The following is a 19,986-nucleotide window of genomic DNA, read 5'->3' as shown; positions in this document are numbered from 1 at the left end:
AGAAAATGGTTAATTTCTGAGGTAGAATGAGATTTTTTTTTAAAATTTCGTGCTTAGTTTGTTAGATATCGCCATGATACTTTTAGGATATATTCTTGGACTACTAAGGTTTACTTTCAGATAATTTTCGTCTGTCTGATGGCAGTGTTTCCAGCCAAAACAATTAATTCCCGATTTTAGGTGAGAAAATCGAAAAATTTCCCTTTCCCCTCTATTATTACCCTCTTGCTGGCTACATTGAAACAAACGTACCACTACCCAAAAGCTTCCACTTTGCCCTACAGAACGCACCATAAAAAGTTTCAATAGGATAATTAGAGAAGCTGTAGCCCCGGCATATTTGTTGATTTTTGTTTCTGAGGCGTAAAAAGTGTCAAAATTTCATGTGTATGATGATACAGAATTTTTTCTTTCCCTCTTTGAATGGAAGCCAGCGACTTCAGGATTTCACTGTACCTTGCCAACACACCAAAGAATTTGTTTAGGTGACTTGAACCCATCTGGCAGAAGTGGTGCTAGATACAAAGAATTTTTAAATTCGGTTAGGGAATTTTTTGTAAATTTTCACCCCTACATTTACCTCAATACTTTCCCACCCGTTGGAAACACTGCAATGCAACTTACAGCAAAACATAGCCATATCCATTTTCTAAAAAACAAGGCCTTAACCATATCAATCGAATGAATGGTTTTTGAGCAATAAGTCACTAACTGAAAATGTAGGAAAACGCCAAAAATGACCTGGGTCCGAAAGGAATAATCACACAATTTTGCTCGTATAGGTACAAAGAACCAAACGATATGCAAGTTACGAGGGCTTCGACTCAAGTTCTATTGATTATTTCAATAATCTGCAACATAAATCAATAAATAATAGTTGCCAGAAAAAAAACAGACATTTGAAAAAAAACATGAAAAAGAACAATGTTTTTTATTGAAAAAAAACTTCACAGAAAAAAAACCGTTTTTTTACAACACTACTTATCACACTAAATAGAAATGCGTGTGATAAGAGTGTCCGATACGCAAACGCAGCAGGATTATGGAATTTATCTGATCGGTTAGTACGTGACGACGCGACTCAGCCAATTGCCCAAAATATGTTCTACTGAGTAATGGTAATTTTCATTACCCTAATTTAACACTGGTGAGTTTAGTTTAAATCGTACTGTTTCACAAGAAACAAGACATTGCCTTGAAGGAGAATTAACCATAGGCATTTCAAGGTGTAGGTTAAGTAAAGTATGAATAACATTAGTTGGGTAGAATAGAAAAAACGAAACGGATGAGAAATAGTTTGATGCAGAAACGTGGGGAAGCAAAGAATAATAATATTAATGGGGATAGTTTTATCATTTACTGCATGACTTTTTTATTGATAATAAATACAGCCTATGTTATTGATGAAAATGTTTCATAAGAATATTAAAAATAAATCTATATATCTATGTTAAGTGTGATTGAATCATCTAATATGTGAGTTTGTGTGTGGTTGAATCAGTGCAATGACTATTGAACCAATTAAAATGATACTTAATATGACCATCAATTTTAGACCTCCCAAAGATCTTATGATATTATATGGACAATATTTGGAATGGACGATGAAGGTGTGGGTAGGAAGTAATGACATGTAGAAATCACCGAAAAAGACCGATATTAGTGTCCAATTCATAGTTTTCGGAGTGGCTGAGATGAATAGTGACACTGCCGATGCCGTTTAAGTCCAAATTCATCCCTCATCGGCATTGGGGTGAAGGATGGAGAGTATTGGAAAGGGTGGCATGTAAAAGTAATCAGAAACGAACGATATTGGTATCCAATCCATAATTTTTTGGGATCTTTGAGATGAATAGTGGTGCTGTTTAAGTGCAAATTCAGCCCCCATCGGTATGAGGGTGAGGCAGGCTGAGAGGTGGATGTGGGAAAGAATCACAAGGCGAATTTAAATCATTACACTTTCATTAAAATGCGTATCCTAAGAAAGGCGGGGAGGTCAAATACTATCCATAAATATACTTTTTCCGTGCGAAGAAATGGCATTTCAGGTAGTAGTAATTAAATCTTTAAAAAAAATGATTTTGAACTTCATTTAAGCAAATATGAATCTACGATATATATTTAACCGTATAAGCAGCACCAAGTCAAGTCAAGTCGAGTCATTTTTCTGTCTCAATTTTGAGATGGATGGATTTCTAGCTTTCTGCTACTTTATCCAGTGTATTTCTTTTCTCTTGTGTGTGCGCTATTTTGTTATGACTGTGTCATGTGTAGTGGATCTACTTTTTTTTAGTGAACTCGATTGTGTTGTTAGTGTTCTTCCTTGTGGTTTACTTGTTCTTCCACTTTTTTTAATATTCTCTTTCTTTTTGTTTATTAGTGTTTTTCTTTGTGTTCGTGTTCATCTTTGTTTTAGTTACTGTTCTTTCTTAGTTATTATTATTCTTTGTTTTGAGTTAGTGTTCTTCTTTGTTTTATTGAGGGGGTTCTTTATTTTAGAGTTCTTCCTGGAATGTTTTGTATTGACTATGCTATTACGCCGTATACGTTTTGAATCTCCAGCATTCGGCAATCCCGGAATTTACTTGTGAAGAACGGGTGTTGTGTATTAGTTATACATGTTTCTACTTTTCACTGTGTTGTCTGTTCATGATAGTAGTTTGTCAGAACTTGTAATATCGTTGTTGTATTGGATGTGTATTGCTTGTCCTCTTCTGCGAAGTAATATTGAAAAGAAATCCTTTTGCTGCAGTTTCTGAAAGTATTTGAGATCTAGTTAGTTTATTGTTCGTTTGATCGGTTTTAGCTTTGCTAATTCGTATATTGGTTCCGTGTCGCCTTTAATCTGTAATATCCGTCTTATTCAGTATCTTTCAGTTTTTGCTATTTCTTCTATATTATTCCTGTTGTAGATTGGGTGTTCATACATCAAGATGGATCTTATTATTAATTTGTATATTTCGTTTTTCGTTTTAGTCATTTTTGTTTAAATTTTACAACTACTGTGATTGCGTTCCTCCTTACGTTAGTGATGTAGCCCTTTGAGGTTTAGCCGATTATCAAATGTTACACCCAAATACTTTGCCTTTCTTGCCGAGAAGACGCGTCTATCATTATTGTCTTTTTGCTCTCTCTTCTGGTTTACCATTTTGATACCATCTAAATTTTTATTTACGGATTTAGTTTAAGAAACCATGTTTCGCACCATCTGTTGAATTGAGTGACTTGTTTTATATGAGCGTTGTGTTAGTAGCAGCAACAACCAACAAATATCTAATATTTGTGTAAAGCTTCATAAATAATTTTGGCAGCAGTGTGAAAATTTCTCAAATAGTATTATTCTGAGAGCGTTTTCTAACTTTAAATTTTGCAAACATGTCTTAAAATTATTGGAATAATTATTTTTTAGAATAAATATTAACCGTAAATCCATAACCCCAATTAGTAGCCGTTATTGTTTAACATTTTACACTAATGCCACCTATACGATAAATCTATAAATATATTTGGAGGCTGAACAATACGTTGTTCATCTATACTTCCTATGTCCAAACACGTATTTAACTATACTTCCAGACGATGCTACGCAGAAGTATGAGAAGTCTTACAAAACGACTTTGTCCGTATGTCAATAAGTAACACAGCAAAAATAGTAAGAGATATCGAGAGGCGCTTTTTGGACTGCGTTCAGTGTCCTAAGAATAAACTGAATTTCTTCCATTAACCCTCTATTCAAAGCAGAAGTAGGATATAGAAGTTAAGAGTTGCTGATTTCAACGTTGATCGACATAGAAGAAAAATGGTAACAGATAGAGAAGAATATTTTATTTCCATTGATTCAGCATCTTAAGGAAAGATAATATCTTCACCTTCATCTTTCTACTAAAGCCGGAAGTAGTAGAAATTTACTACTACTTCCGGTTTCAATATTGATTTCAATAGAGCAAAAACGATGAGATAGCTACAAGTGGTTTTCGGGAATTGATTCAGCGTCTCAAGGAAAGATAGGCCTACCTTACTTTTACCCACCCCTCTTTACTAAATCTGAAAGTGGTGTTATTTCACTATTAGGCATTCTTCCAGTTTCACTATGGATTTCCGTAGAGTAAAACGGTAACAGATAGCTAGAAGCAGTTTTTTTTTGCAATCGTGGAAGCCTCCAAAGAATATGTTCCGTCTGCGACTTCACTCTTCTAGAACAACTTTACTACCACTTTTAGTTCGAAAATTAATCTTCATATAGCAAAAACGATAAAGAGTTGACGAGATTTATATATATATGGCCACATTTAGGGGGGTGCAAAGGTGCACGTGCCCCCCTTCCCCTTCGTTGTAAATATACATTACCTAAAGTGAGAAGCTAGCAGTTAGTTTTGCAAAATCAATAGTTTAAGTCAATTTTCTGAAGGTTGAAGGAAAAGAATTCATCGAGAGCAGACACTTAGCATTTCCAAAGGGATTCCTCATTCACATCACAGATGCCTAAAGGCATTTAAAAAACTCAAATTTTATTCAAATGTCTTGGTAGCTATTGGTGCACCTCCCCTCAGAAAATCCTGGATCCGGCCCTGTACATATATATGGTTTGAGCTTCCCAGGAGTAAGTTCTTTGTATTCCTGTATTACAACTAAAAGTTATAGATCATCTGCCGCGACCAGTTTCAGTATTAGGTTCAAATACGGTTGGAAGTCTACCATATTCTACAATGCGAAACAAAACTCACTTGTTGGTCTAAGAGCTAGGAAGCTCATTTACTCCCTCCTTCCACTTTCAACAAAACTCTTCTACAATACTGTGTATTTTCAGTATTTTTCAGATAAAAAGAAGCACAAGATGATTCGTGGTTTGTGTGCGGAAGGAAATCCACGAGAAAGGGTTATCTTGTTGAACTGAGGCGTGACGTACAATTGGCAAGTTCATTTCACGATTCGCTTGCCAGAGGTCTTCTACGCATCAGTAGTCTGTTACAATAAAGGATGAACACGAAGTATCCAGCCAGCTTGTTATGTACACAGTACACAATGAATTATGGACTGCGTGGGTGGATTGTCGTTAGCGTGGGTTTTAAAAGTAATGTAATTATCTACCTATCACTGCGCAGAAAGACAAGGAAAAGGGCGTTCCTTTAAAAGAACGATTATTAGCAACAATAAAAATGCTTAGGCAACACTAATTAATAAATGTGTGTCTTATTAGTTGGATTAGACGCATGGAATTTCCACGCGTTATTTAACAAAATACTGAACTTGTTCCCTAAATCTTTTCATAGTATAAATACTAAATTACAATATTTAAGAAAATGATATTTTGTCTATTTGTTATCTATAAAATGATGATATTTTGATTCCCCAGGATGATGTATTATGTATCTTAAATAATGCTAGTTGAGAAGCAATATTAGCTTGTGATTTAGTATTTCAAATGTTCCCGAATCACTAGTGAATCCAACCGAGTCAAGAATATTCATCTATTTTAGAATTTACCACCCAACTCGGAAACAACACAAATGGTCGAACTTTAGAATAATAATTATCAGATAGGCCTATTATAACATCCAGGCACGTAGCCACGATTTCGTAATAGGGAGGGTCCGTGACATGAAATACTGTGGTTATTACACCAGGGGCTTGATCATTTTAAACTATTTTACTGACAACATATATTCGTTCGTTTAGCCAAGATTTCGTAATGAGGGAGAGGGTCGTGACTTGAAATACTGTGGCTACACACCACGGGTACGATCAATCTAAACTATTTTACTGACAACATACCCACATTAGTTTGTTAGGACAATAAAATGTTAATATTTTAATAACAAACTAAAAAGAAATCTCGAGTTAAAGAATGTTTTTAAAATATTGAAAAAGATATAGTCTTCCGAGGTTATTCGAACTCGGTTTTTATTGTCTTCTTCCTTCTTTTTTTTCTTATCTTCGATTAATGCCGTCAAAGATAGCAACAATATCTCTTTTGGCGGTAAACACATCCTATAAAATTGATTAGTGTTGCTGCGAAATTGAAAATTACTTTAACAAGTGTAACTGGAATTTATGTTGCCAGGCTCATTGGTAATTGTCGGCATTTCTAAAGTTCTACCTGGCAATCTATTTGATAGATCAGGTTTATCGATTGTCATTTGTAGTCCATATGATTAGCATGGAGCTGAATGGAATTCGGAACGGTCTGTTCGAATAATATTAATTTTTAGGTTCAACCTCTTCCGTTTCCTTCACACAAAGTTCCTCATAAGAAAGATTAACCAAACGTTTGCTGTAGTTTTATATTTTAAACCCTGATTCTTCTTTTTTTCGTTTCTTTTTGTTTTCGAAGGGAAGGGGTCCGGACCCCCCGGACCCACCCCTTGGCTACGTGCCTGTAACATCCTACCTGAAATATTGTTTCGACATATGGCCAACCGGACTAAATGATCATTTATTCCAAGATAGATACTTGCAGCTTTTTGTGAATTTTAAAGGGGAAAAAATATAGCAAAGGATAAAAAATTGTGTTTGCCTTACGTCTCAGAAAGACATTGCTAGTTAGATATTACACAAAGGTCTCAATATTCCACTCGATTCTTTTCAGTATCAGAGCAGATATGAATTACTTGTATCAGTTTTCACTAATGTGTAGCTTTTTATATCTCTTTTGATCTTTCTCCGGTGCTTGGGATCCCTGGTTCGATCCCAGCTCGCGCCGTGTGGACTTTGTGGTGGACAAACACCGTGCTCGTGGGTTTTCTCGGGGTTCTCCCGTTTCCTCCCACTTTCTTCATTCCTCCATTTCACTCATTTCTCATTATTACCGTTTCCTTTAGCCAAACCGGCATAACCGTGGGACGTTACACTTAGATTTCATTTCATTTTTTCTTTTGATCTTTTACCGTGTATAAACGGTAAGAAATATCAAGATGCAGCTTTCTGCATCAATTTGTTTTCCCAGGAATAGGTGCCATCCTGTTCATTAATCCTCTATTCAAACCGAAAGTGGTTCAAATTAACGATTTCCGGTTTCAACATTTATCGCCACATACACGTATAGAGACAAGTTGTTTTCTGCAATCGATTCAGAATCTGAAGAGAACATGTCATCCCAACCTATAACAGTCTACCGAAACCGGAAGCGGTTGAAATTCGTAATTTTGTTCAAATTAATAAGATCTGTCTATTATATTAGTGTTGGCCATGAGACGAGCGAAGGCGAGAAATGAAGTTTTCTCCATGAGAGCTCGTAAGTGTTGTACAAATCTTGTCTCGTCTCTTCTGGATTTCGTTGAATTCTTTCTAGTCTCTTGTCAATTCTTGAAAAATATTTTCTCATCTCGTCTCATTTTGTTAATTTATTTACAAAATATATACCCTGATTTCTTTTTCTTAATTACATCTAGAAGTTTTCAGAATCTTTCCGCTTCACGAGAGGTCCACGAACGGTGTGATATAATAACATTCAAACAATATTTATTATTGGAGTGTATTGTATAGATAATGACTTTCGTGTCTTTAAACGTTTATAAATGTTCTTCGTCATATCCATACAATCACCATGTCAATTTATAGTGTCTGTAGTGTTCATGAATCATGTAATACTAAAACAGTGTTTGAGTTCTAAGACTTGGGTGAACTAGTGTTGGCAACGAGACCCATGAAATTTCTAGTCTTGTGTCAAACTTGAAAATGCACTTCCCGTCTCATGGGAAAAATCCAATAATTAATATATCTCGCCTTTTGACCGTTTATCGTTATTCACTAATACTCTTACTATTGTAGAATTGGTAATAACTTACGCTGATTGGAATTATTAACGATACCATCTAATACATTTACCAGGCATTCATTTCTAAGTTTATTTAAAAATAAATATGTAAAACTGGTCACTCACTCTCCAAGCCCATTTGAAAGAATTAGCATCAAGCTCGGAAGTCACAGAAGGAAAATGAATTGACGAACTCAGACAATAAGAAAATGCTAAATAATAATAATAATAATAATAATAATAATAATAATAATAATAATAATAATAATAATAATAATAATAATAATAATAATAATAATAATAATAATAATAAAGACACCGGCAAAGTATGGTTAATCCTTTTCTTTCTTTCTTTTTTTCGTTTTGAGTATGTGATCTCATATGTAATTTATATATGATGATCCGGAAGTGAAAGATTTACTTTCATCACATGGTTTTGCAAGGTTAGTTCTGCAATGTTTCCTCGCTTGAAGAAACAGAAATCTCTTCCCTCCTGCAGAGAGCAGCTTCCAAGAGCGTAGCAGGATTTCGTCCGTATCGTGACCAGCTGCTGCGGGCTACAAGAATCTTGCGTGCACTGAACTCTGTCAAGAAACAAAAAAAAAACAAAAAAAAAAAAAAACGATTTAAAAAATACAGAAATAAAGGTACTTGGAGCTCTTTTTTGACTACTTTTTAGAAAAAGAAACAAGAGTAGTAAAATTATAGATATTCTAGGAAGAACTTTTTTTAAAAAAAAATAAAAACGGAAAAATGGTAAATATTGAGGTTTTTAAATTAAAAGAGCGTTAACCTCTTGTAGCATTTCATTATTGTTTGATAATGTTTTAACTTCCTAATTCCCAATGCTAAATTACATATATTAGTCAGATGCGGCTTTTGCCTTAGGTTGTTATATGGTTGTGCAACCGGCTATCTTAACACCCACAAAATAAAAATAAAACAGTAATACGGTATTAAAAGTGTTATTTGGGGAAAATAATACCATTTGTCTTCGGCGGAAAACAATCGTGATATATCTTTGAAAAATTTCTATATGAAACCAACAAAGAAGTTTATGAATAAACTTTTTTTTTTAGTTAAACGTCCCACGATTATATCCTTTAGGCTAAAAGAGAAGGATGATTTTAGTGAAAGTGAATAATTGTGAAAATAATTTTTTGTGCTCTTCCATCGGAAATCGAGCAAAAGATTACGTACAACAAACACGCACACGCTGCAATGAGGGTTGCATGAAAGCTACAATCGGATCTAATAATATTGGGCATATGGCAAGAATCGAACGTGTTTATGGTCCCCGCCGTTCGAAGTGGGCTTACTCCAAGGTAAAGCTTTCTTACTCTTCGTATGATACAATGCGAACGTGAATGTGAAAATGAAGTATGGAATAGGTTCACCACATTTTAAAACATAAACATAAAATGAAATTAAATTAAAAAGTGACCAGGGTTCACTTCACTAGAATATCTACTATTTGAGCCGCCAGAAATAACATACTTCTTAAGGCTTTACGTGATGTCAAATAGTGTCTCCTCAATTTAACTTGTGAAGGGTCGAATGAACTCAAACGATTCCCAAAACTACTTCAAATATTTTAGATGCTGCTGCTGCCTAGTATATATTAAATTATTTATATTATCTTCCATTTAAGCATTACTTAGTAATATACGTATATGTGTGGAAATTTTGTATAAGAGACAAAAACTTCTAACTTACGCTGAGCACTAATTGTTAACTAGATTGTGAAACGCAAATAGTAAATAGATATTAAATCAATAACCATTAACATTTCATTTAACTAAACCACTAAATATAAACGAAGGCACAGAAAAAGTTTTCCTGTACTTTTTCTTAAATATTTAAGGAAGATTCAGACCCAGTGAGCAGCGTGCGCACATGTTTTGTATACTGCAATCGCTTCTGTCACATACTGTCATTGGGCAACGATATTAGGAAGAAATTAATCTTCTACATAAAGCTTTTGGTTGTAATTAATGTGAGACGTTCATCAATAAACTACAAACTGACAATATATATAAAATTAAACAAAAATAAGAGGAAAGAAAGTAATAGAACATAATCTATGATCTAATTCGTTATATATAAAGGTATCGAACAGTAGCTATTCGATAATTACTTGAACAATTTCAGAGTTCACAGTGAAATTATTGTATTTATGATATATTATTTTTGAATTGTTATAAATCTTTCAGCAATATTCCCAACATCTATGTTTAAAATGTAATGTTAATGGAACATTCCTGATATGTAAATAAATCGAATATTTATTTGAACAAAGGTACATTATTCTGATAAATTAATCAAACAATTGTTCATTATCCATTTAGTTACTCGAATACTTATTCATTATTCGAATTATTGTTCAAATAATTATTCTTATTCGTATAAATATTAAAACAATTAATCATTGTGTGGATAATTATTTAAAGAATTGTGTGTTATTCGAATAAATTTTCCACCTATTGTTTATAATTTGAATAAATATTCAAAAAGTTCTTTATTATTCGAATTATTATTCAAACAATTGTTTATTATTTGAACATTTATTTATACAATTGTTTATTATTTGAATAATTATTCAAACAATCGTTTATTACTGGAACATTTATTCATACAATTGTTTATTGTTCGAATAATTATTCAAACAATTGTTTATTATTGAGGAAAATTTACTTATAAAATTGCTTATTATTTAAATAATTATTCAAACAATTGTTTATTATTTGAACGTTTATTAATACAATTGTTTATTTTTCGAATAATTGTTCAAATAATTGTTTATTATTCGATCATTTATTCATACAATTTTTTATTTGAATAATTATTCAAACAATTGTTTAGTATTCGAAAATGTATTTAATTAATTGTTTGTTATTCGAATAATTATTCAAAGAATTGTTTATTATTCGAAAATTTATTTATGCAATTGTTTATTATTCGAATAATTATTCAAACAATTGTTTATTATACGGACATTTATTGATATGATTGTTTATTATTCGAATAATTATTCAAACAATTGTTTATTATTCAAACATTTATTTATACAATTGGTTATTATTTGAATTATTATTTAAACAATTGTTTATTATTTGAATAATTATTCAAACAATTGTTTATTATTCGAACATTTATTCATACAATTGTTATTATTCGAACATTTATACATACAATTGTTTATTATTCGAACATTTATTCATACAATTGTTTATCATTCGAATATTTATTCATACAATTATTTATTATTCAAAAAATTATTCAAACGATTGTTTATTATTCAAATAATTCTGTGGCTTGAGTCACTCTTTGGCAAAAATGAAATACTCTTCAATTTTAATGTCTATAAATGGATGTTTTTTTGTACAAGAAGAGCAAATGTCAACACGAAATAGTTTGGAATATATACCATTCATATTAACATTTGCTTTTCTTACACAAGAAACTTTCCATTTATAGGCGTTGAAAGTTGACGGGAAAAAAGACTGTTTTTTTTAGACCCAAGCTACAGAATTATTCAAACGATTGTTCATTATTCAAATAATTATTCAAACGATTGTTCATTATTCAAATAATTATTCAAACAATTGTTCATTATTCGATTATTTATTGAAATAATTGTTTATTGTTTGGATAATTATTCAAATGATTGTTTATTATTTGAATGCATAGTCAATCAATTATTCATTATTCGAACAAATATTCAGACAATTATTCATTATTTGTATTATTTGTATATTGGAATAAATTGTTGGAGCAAGTATATATATCTAGTTCAAATATTTAATTCTGGAATTATTCGAATTTTAACAACTCCAGTCCAAATCCAAACCAACAACAAGTAATATGCGGCCAATAAAGTGTTTTCATTATCGTGGTCTGTTTTAACATTTCATTTGATTTTAGCATAATGTACGTAAATAGTTCATGCTTCTATCAAAGATGGTCCATTTACATAAGCTACAAATAGTTTTAAGCTAGTATGTTTTTTTATTACTTTAAACAACAAATCAAACTCGTAACTGTCAATTATTTCTTTTGGGAAAGGTTAAAAAAAAAAAGAGAAGAATAGATGGCTAACCGTCGCCAAATCACTTGTCACATGAAAGTAATTTTCTTCAACCATAAAAGTCAGAGTGGATGTCTTAATTCAATATTACCACCGGAAGAGTGTTAAAAAAAAAAACTTCCATACCACAACTTAACAGAGTATTAAACATAGCACCAGTACTTCAAATGTACCTACCGCTGGTTTCACTCAAGTTACACTGTCATAATTGGCTTCTTTTACGACCACAGACTCCATAAAAGAATAAATTAACGCGAAGACGTTCTTCATCTTCTTTTAGTTTTGCACTGTACTCTGAAGGTAGAGGACTGTGTAAAAGCAATTCGTTCCTGCTGATCTTAAGGTGTGAAGAAAAAGAACTTGTCAGCAACGTGCTGTCGACATCAATCATTGCAAGCGTTAGTTACAAAAATCACGTCCAACCAAAGTAACAACAGCCATCGCACGCACAATCATTGTTAAGAAGCCAGGAACAACATAGACCCCGATGCATCATGCATACTATATAACACCATGAAGCAAACCACTCTATAGTGGGACAATATCAATATTTTACTGATTTGTCTCTTTGCCTATCTGATGTCTTTTAGGTGTCACTCACTCGCTGACTACTAATGTTTGTGCACGTGCAGACATTTAAAGTGCTATTACGTCACTTATACTAGTTAAGTTCAGATTGTAATAAGTGCGAGATGGTGTTTTTTTTTTCTTTCTTGCAACGCTATGTCAATGATAGAGATTCAAGGAAAATCGTACCCAATACGTGAAGTAATCTGTTTTCGTAAAATTTTCTGTTATTGACGTGTTGTAGGTGTGGCAGAGGATGTTGGGTACATCATTTCTTTGTTTTGGCATTTAAAAAAATATGTTGTTGATCAACCTAATTTTAATAGGGTGTTTAGGCTAATAACATATTTTAGAAGGCTAATAACATATGCTAATAGGCTAATAACACATTTTCTTCTCGAATAGCACAACTCTTTCACTTCTTTTAATCTGAGATATGTTCACGATTTTGGAATATCCTAATGCTACAGTTGCGTTTAAATGTAGATTTCCTCTGATTGTGAATAACTTGGTGATTGAATTGGCTAAGGAAACTGAAGTAATTCCTACAGTAAGTAGCGAAGTACCATACATCACGGAAAACACAGTATAGCTAGTGAAACATCGAAACCAGTGTGCGAACTAATGACATTTTATGAAAAGAGGAATAAAGGATAAAATGAAATCGTGAATAAACTAATGAATTAGCACTATACACAAATGAAGGATTGGATGCAAAAACCAGGTAGGTTCATCTTTTAGCAAATTTGAGATTTTCACATGTTCCAGCAGGAAAAGATCACTCTACATTGTGTGCAAGAATCATGTGGATCCGATGATTATATTCAGTGTTATAATGCAAAGGAGGTACCTACTTACCGTGCTCATTGTGAAGTTAGAGCAAGCAGCAGGCAGCTCCGGAAAAACTTCTAAAAGTGGATTTACCTGGTTCTTGCATCCAACCCTTTAAATGTTCTCTCCTTTCCCAAATATTTACTAAATATTTTCTTTCACACAAGCTTTTAATTCGACTTTTAAGTCTTCACCAATAATAAATAATAATAATAATAATAATAATAATAATAATAATAATAATAATAATAATATAATCGTCACAAATGTATCACACTCTTGTCACTAACGTTTCCACATAACTGAGTGTCAACAATTTGTTTTCTTTTGGAAATCAGAGAGGTCGGCCATTTTTCACTGCGTATCACTGTCTGCTCAATTCACTGCGCACTGCCTTATACTGTTCCTTACGTAGTACGTAATTGGTCATAACACACTACCACCAATAGCCAGGTGCTGCGATCACTGCCTGACTGTTGCCAACTTAGGTTTACACTCCAAGTGTTTCCATTAAATTGGTAAATATATGTATCTTCAGAAAGAAATTAAATATACGGGAAAGAAAACTGATCTCTTCGTAATCGTTTAAGAGATTACTTTTATCCTTACAAAGGAAGATTTTTCCATTATTCACCTGGCAATTAGAACTGGGAGATAACCCTACAAAAATAAATTTTGCCCAAGACCTTAGCATTATGATTGTACTGTAAACTGCAAAACTGGGTATATAGACCTACTATGTTCTTTTATCAGTACCTTCTGAAAGAGTTGATCAGTTTGAATACAATTTTCAATTTTATTGTATATATATATATAAAACTATGTATATTCTGTCTATATCAGAGAAACTAACTTAAAATTGGACGACTCTCTCCGAAGTTATTGACAAATTCATTACACTTCATTTTCTGGTACATCTTGTAAGTTACAATCCTTTGAAATTACGTGTGTTGTTATTTTTGGAAGGTGTCTCCAAATGGAAATTCAACAGGTTTTTGCGTTTTGGCAACCATAGCTCTAAAGCACATTACAAACGCCAGTATTGGAGTTGTTGAAACAGCCTAAGCAACATTTAAGTGGGAAGAAGAGGCGTGGCTCCACTCCACGCAGCGCTTGGATGATGAAGAAGGATGCTGCTGTTCCTTGGGAGCTCAAGAAAATCTTGTATATTTTTTTTTCTCCCTTTGCTCATTCTCCTATTCTTGAGCGGAACCATTGATATGCGAGGGCGAAGTCTTGGACACGCTCGTCTGAGCCAGTTCTTGAATGTCTTCAAGGCTAAAATACATCGCATTGTCTGGTGGAGAAAAATTGCAGAATATACTCGCGATGTTCTTTTGTTTTAAGTTCATCATTCCAAAGAAAGCTTAAACTGTAGTTCCTGAAAATTCTTTTTATTATTATTATTATTATTATTATTATTATTATTATTATTATTATTATTATTATTATTATTATTATTATTATTATTATTATTATTATTATTATTTTCCTTTTATTTCTTGTTTCTGCAGTTAAACATTAAACATGGTCCGTAGTAATAATAAAATTGTTTTCGGGAAAAAAAGAAGAGAAAATATTACTTTTTAGTTTTATTTTATTTATTTTTTTATCGGTTCTGAGTAGATTTTTTTTAAAGTGTGTCCAGGTAAAAACACTAGAACTGGAACATCCAATTTTCTTTATTCTTTTTAAAAAATTAATATTCATTAAATGTGTGTGTAGTTCAGTAAGAATTTTCTTTGATTGATATATAATTTTATCATATTATCACTAATATTATATATATATATATATATATATATATATATATATATATATATATATATATATATATATATATATATATATATATATACAAAAGAAGTGAAATACTAGGCTATAAAAATGATCTTATAATCTTGAATTATTTATAACTCCTTCATTGTACTGCTTACGACTTAATACCCAATTTTGAAGAATAGTTTTTTTTTTTTTAACAAATTAGTTTTCCCGTAGATGATTAGAGATAGATAGGAAAACATTGGTAAATTCTAAATTTGATTAATCAAGGTCGAGAGAGTGCCTTTAGCATAAGATGGCAAGATGTCCTGCTTTTGGCCGGATAGTCCGGCTTTTGGGGGTCGTGTCCAGTGTCCGGCTTAGTAGTCGAGCCGGACGCCCATTTGTCCTGCTTTTCATCTGTCTCTTTATAAGTGTTTAACTTTCTATAATTCTGATGGCGCGATGGCTCCAGTCTCAGACGTTTCAGAATTTGCAAATTATTTCAGTACATTTTTTATAAATTGTAAAGTAAGAAAAGTTTAAAGTTCCAAAATTTGATGGGAAAACCATTATATTGGCATGGAATTTTAACATGGGAATGTAGCTATTTGAAAATGTACGTTTCCAGCTTGCTTGAGCAAAGATTCCTAAAAGTAATTAATTGAGTTCTCATGTGTGGGGAAAAGGTTTACAAGTTTATAAAGTGCGGCTTTCTATGTCAGTGTGTCCGGCGTTTTAGTGCGGCTTTCTATGTCAGTGTGTCCGGCGTTTTAATCATTGCCTTCTGGCCACTCAAATTAGCAATTTATGATATTGGTAAGTTAAATTATGAGACGGGTGACAAACAAATATCAGGTTGTTTTCTTAAAGTTTTCCTTTATTTTCTCTGAAATGTGGGAAACTTATGTTACCATTTTTTTTACTTCTCCCATTGACTGTATATATCGTACAATTGTTGAACGGTCACAGTCAATCATACTAATTCTCTAATCTAATTGATTGACTAGGACCATCGTTGATCAAACTGATTAAACGGTTATTGTTCAAATGATATGTATCTCCTGAAAATGGGTTAAAAATTCGCTACTTAAAACGATATTTTTGCTCACCGTGCTTTTGTCAATTGCGTCTTCCTCAGCCGTGCAGTACTGTAGTTGTAATCTGTAAATCAAAAGAAGTCGCAGTGTCAAGTGTACACTACGAGGAGGAGCTTTGGTTGCCTACTTCTAAGGGGAAATTTATCTGTAGTAATTCTCTGTGGGGACACATAGGAAGACATATCGTAGGATCAACTGGAAAGGTAATCTTCATCAACGCACTCGATTCCTAATTTTTGTCTCCCGGACGGACGAATAGACAGACGAACAGAGTAAATACATAAAGGAGTTTTGATAAACAATATTCCTTTAATAAAAGATATGAAAAAGCAAGAGTAGAACTTTAAAATTATGTTTAAAATATTATTTTCCCCTTTGCAAGAAAAACTTCCCATAGAAAGAAGGTATACATTTTTTTTCACGAATCTATAATCTCAAAACATTACAGGGAGCCTTTACTTGGTGTTGATTCTCCAGCGCGTTACTTTCAAAGGGAATTCTTTAATTTACTACCACGTCTAATTATTTTGTTTCAGAATTCGTGCTATACATGTACTTACTTTCCGAGATTACCTTAGGTTCAGATTTACTTAGTTAGAAAATTGTAGAACATAGAGTATTTTAAAATTTAGTCCTATCAATGAGTTTTAATCGATTTTTTAATGTCTTCTTCTTTATTCATCTATTTATTTCTATAAATCTGTTGGCCATCATATACTGAGATATTTAGTGAGCAGGCAATGCTAAAATTTTTGCAATATTGCCAAAATGAAAATGATCACTAAAATTTTTCTTTACATATGCTAAAATTTGTAAAGAAAAATTTTAGTGATCATTTTCATTTTGGCGATATTTTGACAATTGAAAATAATGTGTTAATACGTAACAAAGTTACTGCACGAAATTACCTGTGTTGTCAATACGTTCAACATTGTCGAAAAATAAATCTTCATAGCAATCACAATGATGGGTAAGGACGAAGACCGTCTAAAATCAATGAAAACTTTAAACTTTACGTCCTATGATTGTGCCCTGTAGGCCAGTGGTTCCTAACCGATGTGTCGTGACACACTGGTGTGTCACGAAATTTTAATAATATTAAAAATTCATGAAGCAATTAATAGTTTGTTAAAATCAATTTTGAGACCGTACCAGTCAACACTTCTAACGGTAGCAACAATGCTTAGTACTCCATAGAGTCACTACTTTGTGAACGATGATGATTTGGAGTTTAACGTCCCGTTCAGCAGCGAAGCTATATGAGACGTGGACCTACTGATTAAGGTGGAATCCGAACCACATGAGCTCCTGCCGGGAATCGAACTCGGGTTTCCTACGCACTACTTTGTGGAGTTTATATTATTAATAATAAAAGTTCAAACGAGTTCGCGATGTTATGGACGTCTCATAAGTTACGTCATCCGGTCAAAAAGGTTGAGAACCACTGCTGTAGGCTAAAGAAGATAGATGATTAATGAAACTAAATGATTATGAAATAGTTGGTGGAATTATAATGTTGAAGGAAAAGGAGAGACTCCAAGGACACGATGTTATCCAGCACAGACTAATATAACCGAGTATTGAACCTTGGACTCCTCGTACCAAAAATGAGGGCTTTACCACTGAGCGACCGTATCCTACAGTAAGACTGTTTGAAAAACCACTGACTAGTACAGTATATTCAATACTGCTTTGTGTTTGCCAGAGAATTAAACGCAGAAATGTTAATATTTTCCCTTGATTTCTGCAACGCCGTTGAAAGTCAAGAAGTGAGAACGGGACTGATTTGTAACCTTCAGCAACATGTTCTTCTTTCCGATTTGCCATGCTGAAATTACATTAATGAAAGAAAACAAATGGAATCTTGTAACACAATTTTCGTAATTTGTGAACTTCGTTTATCCTTCAAATGTCAAAATATACTATAAATTCGACATGGATAGTCATCGTGAGTTATCCAGTTCCCTTAGACCACTGATAGTCAAATGATGGTCTACGGGTCAGATTCGGCCTGTAAATGTTTCATCTAGCTCTCGAATGAAAATGGAAAATCGTATGATTTACAGTATACCATTTTTAAACTCCACGCCTAAAAGGAAAAATAAGCCGGTTAATATATCTAAACCGAGACTTCACTTTAGCTCAAAAAACATTTTCTTTCTTAATCTTTTGGTTACCAAGCCCATTCTGCAAAGTAAGATCGTTAATAGCGGACCGAAAAAAACAAAACAAAACAGACAAACAAACAAATTTCATAAGCTACTTCAAATGTTGACGTCATAGGCTCATAAAAGCAGGACACATAAAATAGAACGATTTAGAAAATGTATGACTTACGCACACTGATTGCTTGAGGAAGATTGTTTTATCCTGGCCTACAGGGCTTTATCAATTGCCAATCACTGCCTTAGAGTAGGGATGGAGAGAACCGGTTTTTATAAAAACCGAAAACTAGTTTCAAGAAAACCGAAATCCGAAAAACCGACATTTCGGTTTTCTCCAAAACCGGTTCGGTTATTCACCGAAAGAAAATCGGTTTCGGTGAAAACTTTTGTTGTCAATACGTTCGGTGAAAACTTTCGGAAAACACATAAAATTATTTCTGTGGAAACGGAATCGGTTTCCGGAGAGCAACGAAACACTATTCTGGTCAGAAAGAAAACCAATTTTCAAAAAAAAAAAAAAAAAACGGAACCGGTTTTGAAGAAAACCGAAACCACATCCGGTGAAAAACTGAACCGTTTTTGGAGAAAACCGGTTTTTGAAAATTTTCAAAAATCGGTTTCGGTTTTCCTAAAAACCGGAAACCGAAAAGCCGGTTTTTGTGCCGACCACTACCTTAAACCAACAGATTCCACCCTATGGGTAAGGGCTTGAAAGGCCAGAAAGGAGAGTGCTAAGGCTACTGAAAAATTAATGCCATTTAAACTAAAGTATTAAACAATTCCATTGGACTCCCCAGCATGTTTTATCAAATTTAGAATAACATGCATCAAATATTCTTATTATTATTTCGAAAAGAGAAAAGAAAAAAGGAAGTATACATGCGTATATAATGTAATTGTTACGTGAACAATAACGCAGATGGAAGGTGAATCATAAGCAGATTTTGTGCCTGAGGTGCTGTCGCAAATGCAAGATAGAATCAGCCTTCATCGATCTGTCTCCCCTTTGTTCATGTATGTAGCGTGTGGCGTTTTATAAAACATACAGGTAGAGAACTGCAGAACTTGTTTTCTATCATAACATATATTCACTTCCTGTATTGCCAAGTTAACACACACAATATGCCTAGATAGAAAGAAAATTCACTAACAACAATGTAAAAAAAAAAAAAAAAAAAAAAGATGTAATTAAACGAATTTAGATCAAATCTGTGTAGGCTACTACACCACTACAACCATAAGAAATTACTACTACTAGTACTAACTCAATGCGATTCATCTCCGCTCAATGAAAGTGGAGATTCATCTCCGTAGAAATTAATGATCGTCATTGGATCCCATTTTATGACAAACCAATCCAGCCTACTGTAATATACCATTACAGTCTAGTGAAATTATGTTTTTAATAGGAGGGTGCCCGAAATTTTTTGCACCGACTGTACTTGACGTTTAACAAAAATTTCTGGCTGTTCAGATAATCCGTAATTTTATTTGTTATTCTATTTCAAATTAACATGGAAAAACTGTAAAAAATTTATTGGGAATTATAGTTTTGGGAATCAATACCTTTATTTATATTTTAAATTAGTTATAAGTCTTGTATATGGATATGTAAATGGATTATTACAATTCTTACGGTGTCAGTGCTATCCGAAAATATAGATCCACTATTGGACGGAACTTTCCAGATCAAATAACCAATCTAAAATTCGACAGAATTTT

At 32.9% G+C, this 19,986-nt stretch overlaps 1 protein-coding gene across 1 annotated transcript in view; it reads left to right on the top strand.

Moving 5' to 3' along the window:
• LOC145686754 (CD109 antigen-like) overlaps positions 1–19,986 on the top strand; it is a 257,687-nt gene that overhangs the window by 110,363 nt on the left and 127,338 nt on the right. The window lies entirely within an intron of this gene.

This window comes from Thermobia domestica, chromosome 1, assembly GCF_964235325.1.
Source record: "Thermobia domestica chromosome 1, izTheDome1.hap1.1, whole genome shotgun sequence".
In the NCBI taxonomy this organism is placed as follows: domain Eukaryota; kingdom Metazoa; phylum Arthropoda; class Insecta; order Zygentoma; family Lepismatidae; genus Thermobia; species Thermobia domestica.
The sequence above is the reverse complement of the archived record's forward strand: the minus strand, read 5'-3'. Positions and strand labels throughout refer to the sequence as shown.